This window comes from Rissa tridactyla, chromosome 4 (assembly GCF_028500815.1).
Source record: "Rissa tridactyla isolate bRisTri1 chromosome 4, bRisTri1.patW.cur.20221130, whole genome shotgun sequence".
Taxonomy (NCBI): Eukaryota; Metazoa; Chordata; class Aves; order Charadriiformes; family Laridae; genus Rissa; species Rissa tridactyla.
This window is the reverse complement of record NC_071469.1, coordinates 11607679-11626800: the sequence shown is the minus strand read 5'-3', so window position 1 is coordinate 11626800 and position 19122 is coordinate 11607679. Positions and strand designations below refer to the sequence as shown.

Here is a 19122-nt window from a genome sequence, read left to right as displayed (position 1 = left end):
ACAATTTCTGTGGAACTCTAGAGGTCCTTAATTATTCCACTCTTACTGACTGTACACAGTATCCTTTGGAAAGCCATATCAACATTACCTTGAAGAAAGTAAAACTGAGTGTAAAAATGTCAGTGACATTAATTGACATTTCCTACAGAATCCAGAACATGGAAAGGAACTTTAGCAGTTGTAATTTTACATTGGCCAGAGTCCTAATTGTGACATGACAGTAAAATTCACATTTGTTCTTCTTTGCCCAGACCACGAGTTTGCATTTCAGTTGCGCTGTAATAGTCTCCAAGTGCATCATGGCTACGTTTCATGTTTTTATATAAATGCTGGTTGTAAATGGCATTAGACATGTTTAACTCATGTTTCTTAGCAACCTTATTTTTTAAACAAAGGGGGGTTGAATACATATAATTTATTTATTTTATGCCATCGAGACAGACAATAATGTATAACAGACAAAGATGATACCCAGCAGTTGCTGATTGTTTTCTATTATCTCCATAGAGCAAGTTAGAAACATTTGTGTTAGATAATTTTAAAAAAAAAAGACTACATCTTCTTCCCAGCCATTCCTTCCTGGCTAAGCATGGGAAGTGAGGTCATCTCTTCTCTAATACAGCATAATGCAGCACAGTAAATGATCAGTCACTAGAATCTCCCAAAGCAAACTCTGGAATTGCCAAAGAAAGTACCTACTTCCCTGAGAATGAGAAAAAAGAGATTTAGCAGTAAACTTCAAACATGGGTTTGCTCCTGCATATGGAATCATATTCATTATTAACAATTACAATAGCACAGACTAACCAGAAGTGTTTAACTTAAAAATGAAGAATGAGAATCTGTGAAACCGGAAGCATGGCAATTAGAAGTGGTGTGGTTTCATGCTTGAGCTAGGCAAGTAAGTCTGAGTGTTCAGCTGTCTGAGAAAAAAGTAATTTCCCTAAAATATCACCAGAGACTATCTCTGCACTCAGACTTATCATGATGGTCCTCACTGGTTCAAACTATCTGTCATTCTTCCATTAATGACACTCAGGGAAGACTTTGTTCAGTAACACCCACAAAACATAAATAACATTTAATTAAATAAAGTCTCTGCTAAGATTTAATATGCTAACATCAAAGCATCTGGAAAGTGATCTTTGTCTCTGACAGAAGGTTTCCCACAGACAAGAAATAATGTCAGGTTCTTGCTGACAACACATACAGAATGGTTAATTTGTATTAAGCATTTACAGAAGATTCCCTTCATTCACTGAGAGTCACTCTAGGAACTACTTTAATGAAGGTATTTGCTAAATACACAAGTCTCTTTTGTTGGTTTTGTTGGTTTTGGGGTTTTTTTTCAGAAAATTTCCCCAGCATCTCTATCACAGATCACTATATTTTCCCCCTGATATAATCTGAAGCAAATTAGCCGTCTATTTTGCAATGTGACATCCTTTAAGCAGCTGACAGTTACCGGCTCATGCAGCTGTTTTAGCACCCTAACAAAGCAGAATCTATTTACCAGCTGTACACAGCCCGTAATCATTTGGCTTGAAAGACTGTGTGTTAACTTAAATTTCTTTATCACTTTAGCTGACATTTAAGTTTCACTTTGCTCTGCAAAGTCTTAATCTGAAATCAAGTATGACCAAAGTCAGAGTCCGTTTTCAGGGAAGGTGTTAGCACAGCGGTGCAGGAAGGAAATCTTATCAGCTTTGTTGAGCTTGGTCGGTTAGTTTTACAGAGAGTCGTTTGTCAGCAGAATCCAAAGCAGCAAAGCTGCAAGTACTAGCTAGGAAAATGAGGCCTGATCCGAAGCCTTTTGGAATCCCTGCAAAACAATGTTTAATTACTTGATCCTTTTCTCTCTGAAGTCAGTGAGATGTTGACATTTATTTCACCAAGTAGCTCTATGCCTTTGATATTCTCTTGTATGTATTTCACAGAGTAGTGACTCCTGCAAATCAAAGCAGAATCAAAACTGTATCTGAGCACACAAACCCAAATGTCAGAAATGAAAATATAAAATACCTGTGGAATAAAGCCCTTAGGGCACTGACAACTTAGCATTAATAAAATGAAGACTTTTAGTGCAATAATTATGATATTCCTTAGGGAAAATATCCAAATATGTCCCTGTGGAAGACTAAATCTTTTAACAGCTGACTAAAAGACTGTTTACAACAAGGACGGGGGGGGGAAAAAAAGGCAACTATTTATAATAATGATTTATTGTACCTTTCATAATGTCCACCTTATTTGATTATCTGTCAAATCTTTTCAAAATTCAAATATACTTTACAAAATGATATGTGCCCCAGGAGAAGTTTCAAACTTTTTAAGGTTCTGGTTGTTGCTTTTCAGAACTCAAAAAATGTTTCCATGATTTATAATTACAACATCACCAAAGCTGACATTATCCCTTACACAAAGTAAAATAACACTGAGATGTCACTTATATGGGACTATAATTTTATGCCTTACTAAAATGAGAGTTATCCTACAGAGCATGAGGCTCATTTCTTCTGCCTTCAAATAAGGAATTTTTTGATTTGTGAAATGAAGTTTTTGAAGAGGCTGGTTCTGGCAAACTGGGTACTCTCTATGTGAGACTGCAGTTATCAAAGTGTCTTAGGTAATGAATCAGTTAATATTGAATGATACTGGGAGCAAGAGATCATCCGGTGCTCAGATTTGGTGTATTATTAGAAATTTCACATCAGTAAAATCCTTTTTAGCTTCAGGGAGATTTAACCAGCGAAGACATGTGATCCAAAGAGTGAAAATTTCCTAGATTTGTGTCAGTATAGATATGGTCTATCTCCTTTTTTGTCCAAGTAACAGAGAAAAAATTCACATAAGGGAAAAAAAAACCTAAAAAAAAATAAATCCCACCCCCACCCATGCCCAAAACCCAAACAAAAGAATATTTGTGTTGAAGAAAGAAGGACTAATGTTACCAACTGGCCAGGTGTGCTGTGGGAGAGTTTGTTAGAGCTTGCCCTCTTAAAGGGTAGAGGCAACACAGCGCAAATACAAATCCTGGCAGTTGTGTGCCAATGTGGGAGAGCCCTACTACTGTTACTGCAGCACAAGCTGTGAGTGTGTGAGAAATTGCTAATATGAGGAAGGTAGGGTGATGAAGGACCCATCCCCAAACTTCCCTAACAAATGAACCTGTAGTCATCTGTGGGAAGAGGGCTACAAAATTAGCTAGGTGTGTTTTGTTTGTACTTCTGCCTAGGTTTTTAATTAAGAAAAAAGGATCCTGTGGAATAGTTTAAATATTCATTATTTACCAATGAACCAAAGTGTTTTGAACTGTTCTTCAATAGACATGTATAAATCTGTTAATGTGTTTAGAAACTTGAACAGAAATGTTGCTCAGAAGGTGCCTCTCACTACAATAGTTCCATTAAATGCTAAGAGTATTATGTGATACATTCAGGATCTAGTAGGAAGGGTTATTTCCTGCACATGTGGTAAGAAAATCCAGCTATTCCAGGCTCCAGGAAAATTATATGCTCCCACATAAAGAATTCAGTTTCCTTTCTTCAGATCTATTTTCTTTTCCGCAATCTATAAAGCAAAATTCCTTTAGGAGAGCCACACTAATGGCTTTATATGTTAATTTAAAACAAAAAGCATTACTGCAGGAAGAGAATATGAAAATTTGTATTTAACCACTGATTCTCACCGGAGCTGAATATGATGACAAACTTCAAACCAAGAGCAGGAAAATGCTACCCATAATGGCCTTTCGTGTGATGTAGTAGAACGTCAAGGTTTTATGCTCATCTGAGGGTTTCACCCTCATAAGCCCCCATAAGGTAAGGAAGTCTTACTACTTTCACCCTATAGATCACGAACTGATATACACGATGTTTACGTGAATTCTCAAAGTCATAAAGGAGATGAGGGGCGGAGGAGGGAGTTCAGCGTGGTCGCCTGAGACCCAGGCTGCAACACAACAACGAGACCATCTCTTGTATAAAAAAAGTTCAGTTAACTTTGAAGAAATCCACAGATAATCAGAAAAGATCAGACAGGTTGTTTAAATACCACAAGAAGGGCTTTTATTGTGTTGGATATGTAGATAGTATTACATTTACAAGAATTTGAATAGATAGGCTTGCACATGTCAGGAAAGGGAGCACTACATAATGAGCCACAGTGAGGGGATGGACATCCTACAGCGGAGTTAGGAGGCATGGCTTTACACTAGTTGATAAGGCTGGATTGTCTTTCATAAGGGCTATTCTTATTCCTTTTTCCTACCCTTTCAACGGGCGAGAACAGGCTAGGACTCAACAAAAAAAAATTTACAAAGCAGCTGCACTGTTAAAAATAATGAGTTGGGAGCTTGGTCTTGCTGCACAGCACCCAGGGAAGTTGCTATTTCCCTTTATGGTTGTGTGTCCCATGCTTCACAGAAGCGAGGGTGGGCTAGGGTAGCCAACAGAGCCACATGTAATGCCAAATTTGTGGTTCTTGATTAGCGTTTATTAATCTAATCTTTACTGAAGTGTGTTCATCTTAGCCCAGAGTGATTAGACTGTATCTTAGTTATGTTTTCCTTTGGAGAGAGGTAGGTGTGACTGAATAAAGAATTTCTTAATTCTGGTTAAGTAACATCTAATGAAACATAATTTTAAAAGATGGTTATGATAACAGTTAAGATCAGTGATTGTGAACTATACATTAATCTTTTGGCCATTTTCAAAGCTCAAATACTTAAGTACAAACGGTAAATATCCTGATTATATTTATTAGAACAGCAAGGTCCCTGGTGGTCTTCATGCAGCCCCTGACATGTCTCCCTAGGGAGAGCATAAAAATTTTGGAAGGACTTGGCAGGAGAAGGTTATCTTTTTATGGACTTAGTAACTTTTTCTGAGAGGAGTGGAGGGCAGAGGACAGCTAGTAAAGGTGAAGAGATATATGGGAGGCCAGTGCTGTAAGCATCTTTCCTAACCAAGAAGGAACGTCTTTCCTAAAGAAGGAAGTTTTGGACTATTTCCCAGGAGGGGTTAAATTCTTTTTGACTTTGTATTTTCTGGGTTCTCTGTGGAGGAACCTTGCTTTCATGTAGTGCTCAATGGTGGACTGAAACTGGGAAGACTTTGTACAAATCATATAGATATTATTTCTTTCATACGCACATCCCCCTTTGCTAACTACAGATCACTTGTGCTGGAAGTTCGCCAAGAGCATTTTCTCATTCCTTGTTCTTGCTTTCCTCAAGGCTGCTAAAGAAGATAGTCCTTTAGATAACAGAGAAATGGTATGCACCATTATTTCTATATTCTAGCTTTTATCACTTTGAGGAAAAAGTACATTTAATCTCCCAAAGTTAAATAAGCAGATAAACATACTGCAGTTCAAAAGTTAATGACTGAGTAAAAGTTGGGTTCAGCCAAACACGATGCAAGAATCTAGAAGACAAATTTCAACCCAAATGAGAGGCCTTTTCCACAACAAAATGCTTACCTTGAGGTCGACAAATTGTTTTAGAGTTGGTTAAATGCCTGGCTCATTAGAGATTGTGTTACATTCAGCTGTGCATGGATAAATAGGGCCACATTCACACTTGTTTTCTCTCCATGTTTTCCAAAGCAACTTTAAGTTTGGCTCAGAGCAGGCAAGTGTGAAAAAGGTCAGGTAGCTCATGTCATATCAGATGAGGGGCCCGCTCCCTTCTTCTGCCACAGCCTTCTTCAAGGTCACTTAAGGTGTAGTGTCTGTGGCACATGTCAAAATATTTATGAATATTTTAAGTTACCTAAACGTAGGCCTGCTGAGGTTTTTAACAAACTTTTAGGTTGGTAGATAGGAGCTTTAGCTGCGGAGCATTTTAGGCTTCATGTTGCAGCAGTTCAAGTGAATCCTGATTGTTTGTTTTTTTTATAAAACTTCACTTGTACTGTTAGCAAGGTGTTGTTAATAAAAGTCAAGGAGTTGTAGTGTAAGTGCTGTTAGCTACATGAGTTGTCGATCTTGAACGTTCTTTCCAGTGGTTTTTAATTTGCTTCATCTTCTTTAATCTCCTGAATACGTGACAACCTTTAAGCTTCCCCAAATACAGAACGATAAAAGAATCGTTTCTGAGTTCCCTATTTCTCGCTCTGCCGGATGCGCTGACACACACCCCGCTTCCCCAGTGTCCAGGTGGCATCTCCTCCGTCGCCCCGACGGTGTCGCAGCGGGGGGCGGCAGCGCGGGAGGCCGCTCAGGGCCGGACCCCGGCCACAGGTGAGCCCCCGCCTCCAGCCGGGGGTCGGCACCCACCGGCACAGGGCACGGCCGGTCGCGACGAGCCACGAGGGGGCGTGGGAAAAAGAATAATAATAATAAAAAAAATCATGATTAGGGGCGGAGGGGAAATGCACCTTGCTCGAACGCAAGGACGCCCGGCGGCGGCTCGCACGGGGCTGGGGCGACCGGCCCGCCCCCGCCCGCCCCGGCCCGCCGGCCCCGCCCCGAGCCGCGCCGAGCCGAGCCGAGCCGAGCCGCGGGCAGCATGCGGAGCGCCGCCGCCGCCAGCGGTAGGTCCGCGGGGCGGGGGGCGCGGGGCCGCGGGCGGAGCAGGTGCGGGGGGCCGGAGGGTCCCTCCGCGGGTGAGGGCACCCGGAGCCGGGCTGTCCCTTCCGCAAGTGGCGGCGCTCGGGGCCGCGGCGTTTCCCTTCGCGGGCGGCTGGCGAGCGGCTGAGCGCGGAGGGTTGACCGGCTGGCGAGCGGCAGGGCGGGCGGCAGGTCGCTGCGCCCGACAGCCTGGGCTTTACGCGTCGCGTTTCAGTTCTTGCCGGCCGTGTCCCTGTGGGGGTTGAGGGCTGTACCTGTCCCCTGCGCGTTCGTGGCAACGAAGGGTAACTCCGTGGGCTCGCTCCTCTCGTGCTGTGTCGGAGGGCGACGCTGGAAAAGTAAAAATAATCTTTGGCTTCGTAAGTACCTTGCGATTAAGGCAGCAAAATGCTTTCCAAACGTGTTACAACACTGAAGTGGGCTATTAGTTTGGACGCGTCTTAATGAGTGTGTTAATCAGCGTAACATCCTTCTCTGCTCACCTTTTGGGCTAATTGAATATGGCATCTGTTGGGTTTCTCTTTGCGCTTTGAAGTATGTGTTAAGCTATGATAGTAATTGTCTTGTCATGTTCACTACGTTCTTAATGTGTAAATTCAGCATGTGACTCGAATTCAGATAGTTGGCTGTGGGTTGGCTTGAAGACTGATGATTGTAGATTTATTTGCCCCTAGGCTTATAGGGTTGAACCAGCATCAAAAAGTTTTAAGTTCTCTCTCAAGCTTATCGGAAAAGATCTGGAGGTCTCTGTTGACTTTAAAAACCGTTTACAATTGGCAACCTTGCTGATACTTTCAGCCAAAATGCGATCTGAGTGTGGAAACCAAACTACATTCCTGTATCTAAAGATGGTTCCTGCAGGTCAAAGCTGAGGCGCGTTGGCACGGTCAGGAAACTTCACGTGAGTGTGGACTTATGTTTTGGGCTTGGTTGTTTTTTTTTTGTTTGTTTGTTTGTGGTTTTTTTGCCTTAGAGACTCTAAATCTTGTCATAAGGTGGAGCAGTGCAGTCTCGTGCTGCCAGGCCCGGCTGGGGTGTAGCTGCCCCCCTTCTGACTCTGCTGTTGGTTTTGAGGAAGTTCTTAATCTCTCTGTGACTCAGTGTTCTAATCTTTAAAATGGCTTAATAAGACTTGTCACGCTTGCCTCCCAGGGATATTAACATCTAATTGATGTTCATGAAGTGCCTTGATCTGGGAGAAAAGAGGGCATCTTGGTTCCCTCATTTCACCACTCCATACTGGTTGCTAATTATATTACATGGATGGAAAACAGATTATCCAACAACCAAACTGGAATTCATGTCTGTTATCATTTACACAAGCACTGTAAAGTGTATGTCCATGTAAGCTTAGTTTGAAGTATTTGGGTATTTCTCTAAATACAGTGGGTTTTATGCTTTCTGGAGCATGCATCTGAAAAACGCACTTCTAAAATACTGTACTGAAGCATCAGCAACCTTTTGCTCCTAACTGTATAGATATTATGTAGTTTTTCCTCTGTGTATGTGAGGTCAGTAAACCTTTTGAAAATTAAAATGATGTTGACTCACTTAACACTCAACACATCCTTAATCTTAGTCTTACTCAGACTGAATCTTATGTTCAGTCTCAGTTTTTGTCATGTTTCGCTTCTTTAGAAACTTGAAAAGCATACCATGATTTTACAATTCTTTGCTTGAAAATACAAGTTGTCAAAATACAAGTCCTGTATTTATCTATGTAACCATTTTACTTGCTGTCCAAAGCAGTAATTAGCCACTTTACTCCCCTGACTTGAATCTCGCCCCACCTCCTCCTAATCGCTGCTGCCTCCCCCCTCGGGCAAAGATAGCAGAGCCCGCAGTGGCAATAGTGCAGGGCTGGGGTGATGGGGTCACCGGCAACGTACACCAGAAGACATCAGTATTCCATAAATTAGCCGGTGTGAATGGACACACCTACTTACAGCACAGGTGAAATGGTCTTTTTCAGCTAAAGCCTTCGGTTGAGAAATTCTCAGTCCTTTTCCTACATCTTGGTTTCTCCATACCGCAAGGCTGTGTGCTGGGACGCCACTTTATGACTCGGCTGAGCGGCCAGGTACCAGCACATTCGACTCACACGTTTTATTCAGTTCTCCTTTTCAAGATTGTTGCTGCAAAACTTGTATTATCCCTCACATTAAATAGACCTGTCAAGTTGATACCTGAGATGTAAAGGCTTTAAAATGCTGCTTGACATCAGTTAGTGCTGTTCTCTTCGTGTTACTAGAAAAGACATTGGAGATGCAGCTTATATGAAGTGGAGAAACGAAGTTTTGATGGGAAACTGAAGGATGCTGCATCCAAATTCCTCATGCCATGTGGCCTGCAGCAGGTGACGTGACTTTTACTACCCTATCTGTAAAACTAGATGAATTACTGGCAAACCACTGAAGTGTACAGAAATGAGAAGTCCTCTCTGTTTGAAACTCTGAATATTTTTTTTTTTTCCTCAGTTGCCTTAACATTACTCTAAAGTTGCACGGCAGTAAAATATCCCTGATATTGGGGTGGCGGTTACACTGCTCTTTGTGAGCAGTTCACGTTTCCTTCAGTTTTGTTTAGAATCTAGAAGTATGAATGATCTGAAAAAGATTTTGTTTTTTCTAAGATATTCTGAAGCAGAGTTTTCTTGTCTGGTGTCCACGTCCCATTCCTTGTGGAGATGAGAGAGCCTATTTTTTGGCTAGAGATGTTCTTTAAGTGTAAGAAACCATAAACCAAGAGAGGTGATTTCTATCCAGTTTCTCTGTGAGTATGTTTTAAGTCTTTCACCTCTCTTAGCACGTACCTTGTATCTGCTCCAGCTGCCTCACTGCTCTGGTATTTTATAATTAGTATCTTGAAAACTCAAGGGAAAACTTTCAAATGCTATATGTTTCCCATTGGGACTCTTACACATGGCTGTAACATTTGTTGTGAGTCCTTGGTAACGTGTATCTGTTCCTCAGGAGTCTCGGTTTGATTCCCCTGGCGTCAGCAGAAAAACTCTGTTTTCTAGTGGAAGAGGCTTTGCTTCTTAGGGGCATGATGTGTTTTGATGCCCTTAAAATGAAGGCAATTTCAGATGACTGAAATTGAGGTCTGCCTCCCCATACGGTCCTTGTGTTTTCTCAGCTTGCTTGCATGTTGTATCCCGGGCCAACGAGCTACGGGAAGGGCTTTGTATGGCTGTACAGGCAGCCTGGCACACATGTATCTGTATAATATACATTTAGTGTGTGCATTTTGTACGTGAGCAAATCGTTTCTTTGATAATGCATTTGCTCTTCAAGCTCGTTCCGCGTGAGCAGTCCGTTAATTTGAAGAATGCAGCCTCTGCTCTGTGTCTGGCACCCCAGCTGGGAAGGGATGGCACGCTGTTGGCTTTGCTCATCACTAGGACCAGGTTTAGAGGTGTTTATGCTGCAAATTGACTTCTACAGAAGTAGTATTAGTAGTTCAGCATATTCCAGCAGGGTACGTTAGACTGTTTCCAGAAAATACAGATATTCTAAATTGAGGCTGTTAAGTGTCCACTGATTCAGTGACTGTGCAGATACATAGTTAATATTGTATTGTGACACATTCTGGAGATTGCTGGGTTTATTTTTGACATGGAGAAGATGACTAAGAATAACTCTTTCATCTATGCATAGTTACATTTACAAGCAAGTAAAAACTTCCCCAAAATGATCTTTAGTCATATTTAGACTCTTAGTTCCATGAAAGGAAGAAAATTCTGACTGGTGCTTAAATCTGGGCTGCGTGTGCTACCAAGCCCCGTTCCTACTCTGAGCTGCCATTTGGTGAGGGGTTATTTTTTGGGGGGGTTTGTTTTATTATCTCCTCCAAATTTTTGTGGGCAATCTACTGTGCGGGGAGGGGAGCAAGAGAAGACCCATTCTTTGTTGGGAAAGGTAGACCCTAGCACAACACAAATTATGATAGATGCTATTGCCCTAGCATATATTCAGTTCTCATTCTGACTATTTTTCAGTGTTCTAGTAACAACGATGTAACTAGGAGGAAAGTCTAAACTTGGGTTCTTTTCTTCTTGCTTTTTTCCTCCTAGAGCTGTGATGGTAAGATCTGGTGAGGAGGGAATAATTCTGAAGAACGGCCCGTGGGTTCAGAAATCACCTGCCTGCCTGTTTCTGGACACTTCCGCTACATTTTGTTAAGTGGTCCCTGAAAGCTTCATATTTGGGGCCTGACTCCTTCAGGCAGATGGTTTCTTGAATTGTGTGATGGGAATACGTGAATTAGACTTAAAGTTTTGTTCTTATCACTGACATCTCACCCGCACTGGTCTGGACAAACAATGCCAGCAGTTTTTCCACTTGCTACATTCAGCCAAGTGGGTATTACCAATTCAGTTTTTAAAATGACTGTGCCTGGCATTGTAAGTGTGTGTTGTGGAGTTTTGGCTTCTTAAAAACCAGGTTCTTTGAATCCGTTAGTTCACAATAAATCCTTCTCAGACCTTTTAAGCTTGCAGCTTATTGCCTGTGTAGACTGCAGTAATGCCCAAGGGGGTGTTACAGTTAGTTCATCCTTCTGTGTAACTACCATAGCCAAGCATCAAAATAGAATTTCCAAAGCCATGTGAAATTTTTGTTGGGAATATGTGAGGATGTTTTATAATCAACTTTAAATAGTCTTTGGTAATTCAATTGCTTATTTTAACTCTTCTGTGTATTTTATGGTTTGTTTGTTTGTTGTTTTTTTCTTAAATATAGTTTTACTTTTGAAAGACTCAGTACATCAAAATACTATTTGGTTCAGATAACATGTTTTGCCATTTTTTTACCTGAATAGACAACTCCAAAAGCCAAGTGGAAGGCTTTTAAATCTTCCAAGACATTTTTTCCTAGTCTACCATGTGCAAATCATATATGATGGAGTCCAGCTAAAAATTATTAACAGGGTTTGGTTTTTTTGTTTGTTTGTTTTAAAAAGCAAAGCAGAAAGTGGAGCAGGAGCAGAACATGCATCTTCTTTTCTCTTTGAGAAGACGGGTTTGGCAGATAGTGGAATTCTTTTTTGCGCGTAATCGGATGAGAGTATATCGCGATAACTGTAATCTGTGTTATTGGCTGAGGTGAGTCCCATCTGTTTGTGGTGTCAGGGATGTGCAGTACCCTTGGCCTCTAAACTTGTGCACACAGGGAGCAGCACAGAAGGGTTTAGAGAAACAATTGCAGTCTCTGAAGGCAGTTGCTAAAAGCAAGGGAGAATTTCATAATGCAATGCAGTGTTCTCTGCTGACACCCTTTCCAGCTGAAAAAAACCCTCTGGTTAAACATTACCTTTAATGAACTTTACAAGATAGTGGGTAGGTTTTTTTTTTTTTTTTCTGCTTACTCATAAGATCAGCTTCTTTATGTACAGGATCACGTATTGTATGTACTTGTTATCAGGCTGTTTATTATGAATTTTGTTTATATTCTCTCACCTTGTGCTGTGCTGGCTAATAATTTTAAGTAGCAATCTGAACCGATTAGGAGAAAGTTCTAGGCTTGTGTTGCAGGAAGTAATAGGGCTTGAGTTCATGGTAGTAAGTGTATAGTCAGTGCTGATTTTATTATTTTATTTATTTACTTTAAGTATTCTTGTCATTGTCACTTCACTTCAGCTGTGGAACTGGCACAGTGTATAGCTGTACACTTGAATCTCCATTGCTTTGCTCCTGTTAGAGGTTGTAAAGGAGTCAGCCTCCTGAGAACAGAACTTACTTCTCCAGGTCTCACTTCCATCCTTGCTGGACTGAAGGAACTGCTGATGAAATGTGATATTTGGGCTTGGATAATTTATGTGAATGAGTTCTCTTTCAGATCCAAACTCCTAGCCTTCTGACCAGTATTTGGTCTTCCCCTTTACTGAGTGCTAAGGATTCCTATGGTTGCCACCTCTGCAACCATTTCTATCAGTTCGAAAAATCGTTTAAGTAATTGCACGACTGTAGGATGAGAATAATATTGAAGTCTGGAGCCATTTTTCAGATTTCAGAGTTTTGCCTCATAAGATGAATGCTGAATCTAGGTTCCTTACATTTCTGTCTATAGATTTTTAAAAAAGTAACAGCTGACACTCCTCTGTACAGTGTTTGTGTTCAGAACATTAATGTGGTTGAATGAATATCAGAAATGTGCACGTGTTTAAGGCTGGGAAACAAGCTCCATAAATATGAACTATCGGTGCATGCTCAAAACTGAATTCAGTGGATGTAACCAAATACTTCTTGCTGTAGTTACTCTCTGAAACACTGCCCTTGCACCAAGTCAACATCAGGTGTCCTAGCAAAAGCATTAGGAAGAATAAGGCTTGCATAGAGAACTAAATACATCCCAACAGCGAACCTGGTAAGACAAAAGAAACCGTCTTTCTGTTGTTCTGATGGGGGGTGTATGTGAGAGGGGAGAAGGATTAGGGTGGTTGATTTTATTTCCTGGAAATGAATAGCATACGTTTTTCAGTGCATAAAACGGATATTACTCAGTTTGTGACCTGCTTCCTAGTAAAAGTGTCTTGAAGTGGGGATTGGTTTAAATCTGTTGCCTGCATTCCTGACATGCAGTATTGTGTGATGCTATCTTGTCGCAGAGGCATGCAATGTGCCATGATGTATAAATAACCCTGTGTGTCAAAGGTAATTTGAGACCAATGTGCCAAATATTTAATGAAGCGCTGGGTCTTGTTCTGGGTACCTGGTATATATTTGGGAGTAGGTATCTGAGCTGAAAGTGCAGTGGAAGGGTGATGAGTAATGTAATACTCCCCAGCACGTACTGCAGAGCTACTGGGTATGGTACAGTAAGACACAACCAGCGCCACAGGTCAGCCGCATCTTATCAGTAACTTTGGTGCTTAGATAAGTGGACAGGAAGAATAGGTTAATGTGCTCTATGCCAACCTGCTTTGTGCATGTTGTGGGGAAAAAAAATTGCCTTTAGTAGCCTCTGTGGAGTAATTTTAATAAATACTTCACATATCGATTTTCAAGATAAATATGGAATAGCATACAGAGGGGAGTGGCTTTATTCCTTCGGGAGCACCGCTTCTCCCCTGGAGGTGGACTCAGCAGGATGCCGACCTCCGGCAGTTCAGCATGCTTTGTGCTTTGATGCAGAGTTGGGGTGTTCTGGGGCTGATGGCAGCCCTGCGAGGGAGATGGCTTTGGGAGGTGGGAAGCAGCAGGTGCTGGCATGGGAAGGAGGAGCTGTGCTGAGCACCAGGAGTTTGGCAGAGGCCGGGGTGTGGGTGGCAGCGGTGGATGCTGGCCCCTTTCTCGGAGGAGAAGGTTTCTCCCTGTGTTTCCTACTGATCCGGAAATCTGGGAGTTTTCCTCTGTGTATTTATGTGGGAGAGATCCAAAATGTCTTTATCTTATACTTGCCTATGCAAAAATGCAAAGGGCATGGTTATTTTCTTTCTCTCCGCTTTATTTTTTACTGAGGAAGGAGTTGTGATTGTTTCCTGAATGCAGGCATATTGAGGGCTCCAGCAATATTTCTAGTGCTGTTTCATGACAAACGCAGAAGCTTGATAGTATCTTAAGGCCGCCTTTATGCATTTATTTAAATATATACCACCAAATCTGTATATAGCCACTGCTTTAGCTACTACCTGACTTAATGAATGGATTGATGTTATTAGTAACTTTGGTGTAGAAGCATCTTCAAGCTCAGTTATGGAGTCAAAATGTTTGTCTCCCATTTATTTTATGTTTATCATGCATTAATACAGAACAAAAGGAATTACGCAGCTATTTCAGAGCAAGGTGAGACATTTTTGTGTGTTGTTCACAGTGCTTTCCTCTTACAAATGTAAGTCCAAGGTTCAACCTGACATTCAGTAAAATACGCAAATGACTTAACACTGTGTTTGACAGAGTTTCTTGACTCAGCTTTTTCTAACGGAGCATTTGTATGCATCCTTCAGATGGTCAGGTAAAGCCGGTAGTTCTACAAAGCAGCATCAATATGAAACTCCTTTGCCCTTTGAGGTAAAGCTTTGTGGGTTCTTTGACAAGTAGAACATTCAACAGGACATAACTGACCCAGAACTTAATAGGATACATGTTCCTAAGGTGATCTGGCTTGCTTGAACTCTCAAGCCAGTATAACTACAAACACTGGCTTCTGGAAAATAGCTGTAAAATTATTTAAGCGTCACTTTTAGTTGACTGATTTCTATGATAAATAAAGGAATGGCATATATAGTGTAGCAGGTCCACATCTGCATACAAGTTTTAATTTAGAAATAAATATTGATGCGGATACATCAGGGGTTTTTCACTCTAATTGTTCTAGCACACAGAGAGACTGTGAAACACTACTTTTCAGTTTTATTTGCTCTATTAAAGTAACGTACAGACTAGCAAAGACCTGCAAGGCTTTCCTTGTCTGTCTGCTGAATTTGCTGTCGTGTAGCCAATATGCTAACCCGTATGCAAAGTTTATTGAAAATGTGTGTGAGAGAGAATTATTGGTACTTCTACAAAGTAGAAAGCAAACTTACTTCATTGCTTTGTCTGGCTTTCCTACTGGGTATCAACAGACTTTGTAAGGTTGTGATCAGTGCTTCTGATGAGTTCACGGAAGCCCTCATTGCATTTATTTTTAATGACTGTTTCTTTAATGAGAAAAATACACCCTTGTCATACTAAGAAGCAGCTCATGTTTTGAATCCAAATTTTCTACTTTCCTTATGGGTTTTGTCTGTTGTCTAATGTTTTGCTGGGATATTATGCCAGCAGCAGGGCTGAAATTAATGTGTGTTTTAGTTTTGGAAGAGGAAGTGAAGCCAAGCAGTGTTTTCTTCCTTTGTCTGATGATTCCATTATGATTTTAATGATTATTCTGCTTTCTTGGGGGAGGATATCCAGAAGAGAGGGAGCTTTTTTCTGCCAGTTCTGTGGAGTTTAAAATGAAAAATAATTGATTGTTCTAGACCCAGTCATTAGAAACTAGTATTGACAACATAAGTATTACCTCTCCCAATTAGAATTAAGCAAGAAAGGCAACATTTACATTAATTATTTATTTATCTTACAGGCCTGTATTCACCTGAGTTGTCTCTGTCAAGTGTATCTGCAGTCACCTCTCTAGTTTTAGAAACAGGATCCTAATTTCTAATACTACTTACCTGGTACATTTTAATCTTAAATAGAGTATTAATAGTCATTATCCTGTGTGAATAATTTGTTTCGTATCTTGTGGTGTGTTTGTCTCTTGCTAAGGCTTCTTAAACTTCATTTGCAATGTTCTGTCTTTTTCCATAGTTACAGATTGGTGGGAGGGGGGAGATAAGAAGAAATTACCTTTATTTTCAAATTGATGGTTGAGTATTGACGTACCCAAATACATGCTTAGTCATGTGCTGTGATGCTGATGAGTTTCGCTTGGCACACCCCAGCAGATGCAGTCCCTCCCCTGTTTTCAGCAGAGCCATCTTCTCTGGTGCAATTGTAGATGACTGGATTTGTTTTACAGCACTGACACAGTGTAATGATAACCTTGCTGATATTAAGGGGAGGTGGAAACAGCTGAACTTTTTGCTTGTATAGCATGTTTAAAAATTTCACTCAAGATATTGTGACTTGAAGGTTTTCGTTACTGTCACTTACAAAACTGTCAGGAGCTTCTGCAAGAAAGTGTCAAAGTCACAGTGAGACTTGGGCCACAGGTTCTTTTTTTCTTCCACCAAAATTGTATTTTAGTTGCTAATTCAGTTGGGGTGGCTTTTTTTGTTGTTGTTTTTTTTTGCCTTTACCTGTTTTTTCTCTCCTCTCAGGCTATATTGTAGATTCTTACTGCTTTTGATTAAAACTCCAGCAGTAAAATTTTCAGCTTTAAGCTGTGAGATGCGCTGCTGTGCAACCTCATAGGGATCAGAAAAATAGGATGTAGGCAAGAATGTAAAAAAATCCATTTGGGAACTCCTGTGGTAATTGTGTTGGAAACTGTTGCTAATAATCTGGGTTTTCTGTCTGGGAAATATAAGCATGTTGGATTTATTGTTCTTTTTAACGTGTAAAGTATCTGTGCCTGGGAGGTTACAGCAGTCTGCCAGAGTCTGGATGGACTCTTGACTCTGTGAAGGCAGCGCCTGCGAGCGCAGGCCACTTTCTCTGCCTGCTGGGGCATTTTGTAGGTCCAGAGAAGTGGAGTCACGTTAGCAGTGGCTGTGCTGAACGCCCTTGGTTGAGATGCTTGCCCCTGCCTGTCGGGCATATGCCTTAATCTGATTTACTAATCTGACCTTTTAACCTGCTGATGATTAATAGAGCTCTGCCAGAGCACTGTGAGACGCGGTTACTCTGGGGTGGCCCTGAAAGTAAGGGTCTGCCATGAGGTAAAAGGAGAAATCAAGTAAGTGTAGCTGCCCCAACTGCAAGAAGATGGGCTGTGAGGGGCCTGTGCAAAGCTGTCAGCTTCTGTTTTTAGACAGGAAGGGTGCTTTCTGACTGATGCTGCACTGACCCATTTAGGATATAGTCTGACCTGAAAATGCCGAGGTGAAGTGTTCACGTGTTGCTGTGCATTGCCTGCCAAGATGCCTTGGAGAAATATGCTCTGTAGAAGTTGATTCATAATTAGTTGGTACACTGGATATTAGGAATCCAATGGTGTGCTGCCTTCTGCATTTTTTTATAGTAATATCTTTTAGACCCAATGTATATAATCAAAGCAGTGTTTCATATGCACATCCTATGGGCAACAACAGGAGAGATTGTGGCGGCCACTCATGTAACTCAACATCTGCAATTTACAACTCTACAATCTTTAGTGTCCTTTTATGTAAACGTATGGCATCTTTTGTTGCAGTGAAAAAAAAAAAAGCTAATAATTTGAAGAATCCTATCAGGTCAATCATAGAAAGCTAGGAATAAACTGTTCTGGGTGTCATCGATGTGCTGCATTACAGCATCTGGTAAGCGAAGAGTTGCTAAGGCTTTTGAATTTTCCTTTGGGTGTTTGTGTTGCTCCCACAGAGTCAGTGTGCTGGTCGTGTCCACTGGCAGTCAGCAGTGGGAAAAGCCTCTGCTATGTGTGGTGGGGTGAGGAGGACTTTGGATCATGGAGCACAGATAAACCATCATATGAAATACGATGAAAGAGTTTTTCATGAAAAGCCCCACATCATTAAGTGGCAGCAGGAGCCCTGGGATACACGCTCACAAAACAAAATCACTGTAATATATTTGGATCTGCATGTGTGTGGTTTTAAATGTGTCAGTTTAAGGTAGCAGGTTAATCTGGCTAGAAGGGAGCCCATTTTCCCTAGATGCAGACATCGGTATGTCTGATGGACCTTGTTTGAAAGGAATTCTCTGAAGTTGATAGCATCAGTGGAGACATCAAGCTCAGTCTAGCTTTGATAGAAACATGAGGTCTGATAGCCCTCTCATCCTGCTTAGCTGGACCAGGCACCAGAAACCAACAAGGAGACATTGATGTTCAAAGCCTTTGCTATGATAATCTGTGCTACACACAGAGGAGGTTCTGGAGTATTTGAACTTAATGTATTTCTAGCAATCTTTGCTTGGCAGGAATGAGGGCGGGGGTAGAAACTCCCATGTCGTGCCTTGAAGAAATGGACTGATTCTGCTACTGTTGCAGTCGCTTCCCAGCTCCTTTCACAAGGATTTCTGATTTAGCAATGCATTATGGAAATCTCTTGACTGGCATACAAGACTTTTTCATGCTGCTGTGCTTTTAATTTTTTTTTTCCTTTCTTTTTCTCCTTTGGCTATTGGTCTGGGAGTTTTAAGTAGTATCTAGCTGTAGTGTGACTTGCATGCAAAAGGAAGTGCTGTTCCTTGAAAATTTTGCTTCCAGAGCTGATACAAGTTCCCTTTAAACTTGTTCCATGCATCTTCCACTCCAGGTTATTTCATTTGAGGTTTAGTTTGTATGTTGATTCAGGTTTTTTCGAGGGAGTGAGCTCATACTATGGAAGTGGTATCCATTTGGGTCTGGTGTGCCAACAGTCCAAAACTTCTGGTGTATACCTTTTTTTCTTCTTTTTTTCTTCTCTCCATGCAGTAACTGTACAATACCTGAAACTCAATTGTGGTCACATGCCTGTGGGCGCAGCATGTACTGAAGAACCTGTTTTTAACTTCAGTTCAAAATTGAAAGGGGAAATACTATATCATAGTTCAGCTTTTACTTCAGAAAATAACGTTATTTTCCTTTGCTTTATACAGTTTATCACATGCTTATTCTCTGGTAATCCAAGTAGCAGTTCTAAGCAACTGTTGGGGGGAAGAAAAAATATGTATCATGTATCTTTAAAAAAAAAAAAAAGTCCAAGTCCCAGCTGGAAAGAAAAGCTGAGAGCAAAAAGTACCCAACAGTACCTCTAAAGCTCTTTTTTCTTTTCTCTCCTCCCACCCCAATGCTTTGCAAAGATGAAAGGTACTACATGATCTTTAGGGGTGTTTATGCCAGTTTGTTTTTTTTTTTTTTTTTTTTTTTTTTTTTTTTTCAGCAGAGTAGTGAGTGGTGCTGCGTGGGGGTCCCTCAGCTGCTCATCCCT

General features: G+C 41.1%; 1 protein-coding gene across 14 annotated transcripts in view; it reads left to right on the top strand.

The window, feature by feature from the left end:
• The window catches only part of MICAL2 (microtubule associated monooxygenase, calponin and LIM domain containing 2), a 163352-nt gene that overhangs the window by 22304 nt on the left and 121926 nt on the right, over window positions 1–19122 (top strand). For 5 of the 14 annotated variants that reach the window (XM_054199199.1, XM_054199198.1, XM_054199197.1 and 2 more), the window contains exon 1: window positions 6676–6932. The exons of 1 other annotated variant lie outside the window; for it this stretch is intronic. The gene's annotated coding sequence lies outside the window, so the exon portion shown is untranslated. 8 more of the 14 variants (XM_054199202.1, XM_054199201.1, XM_054199195.1 and 5 more) reach the window with 7 other exon arrangements.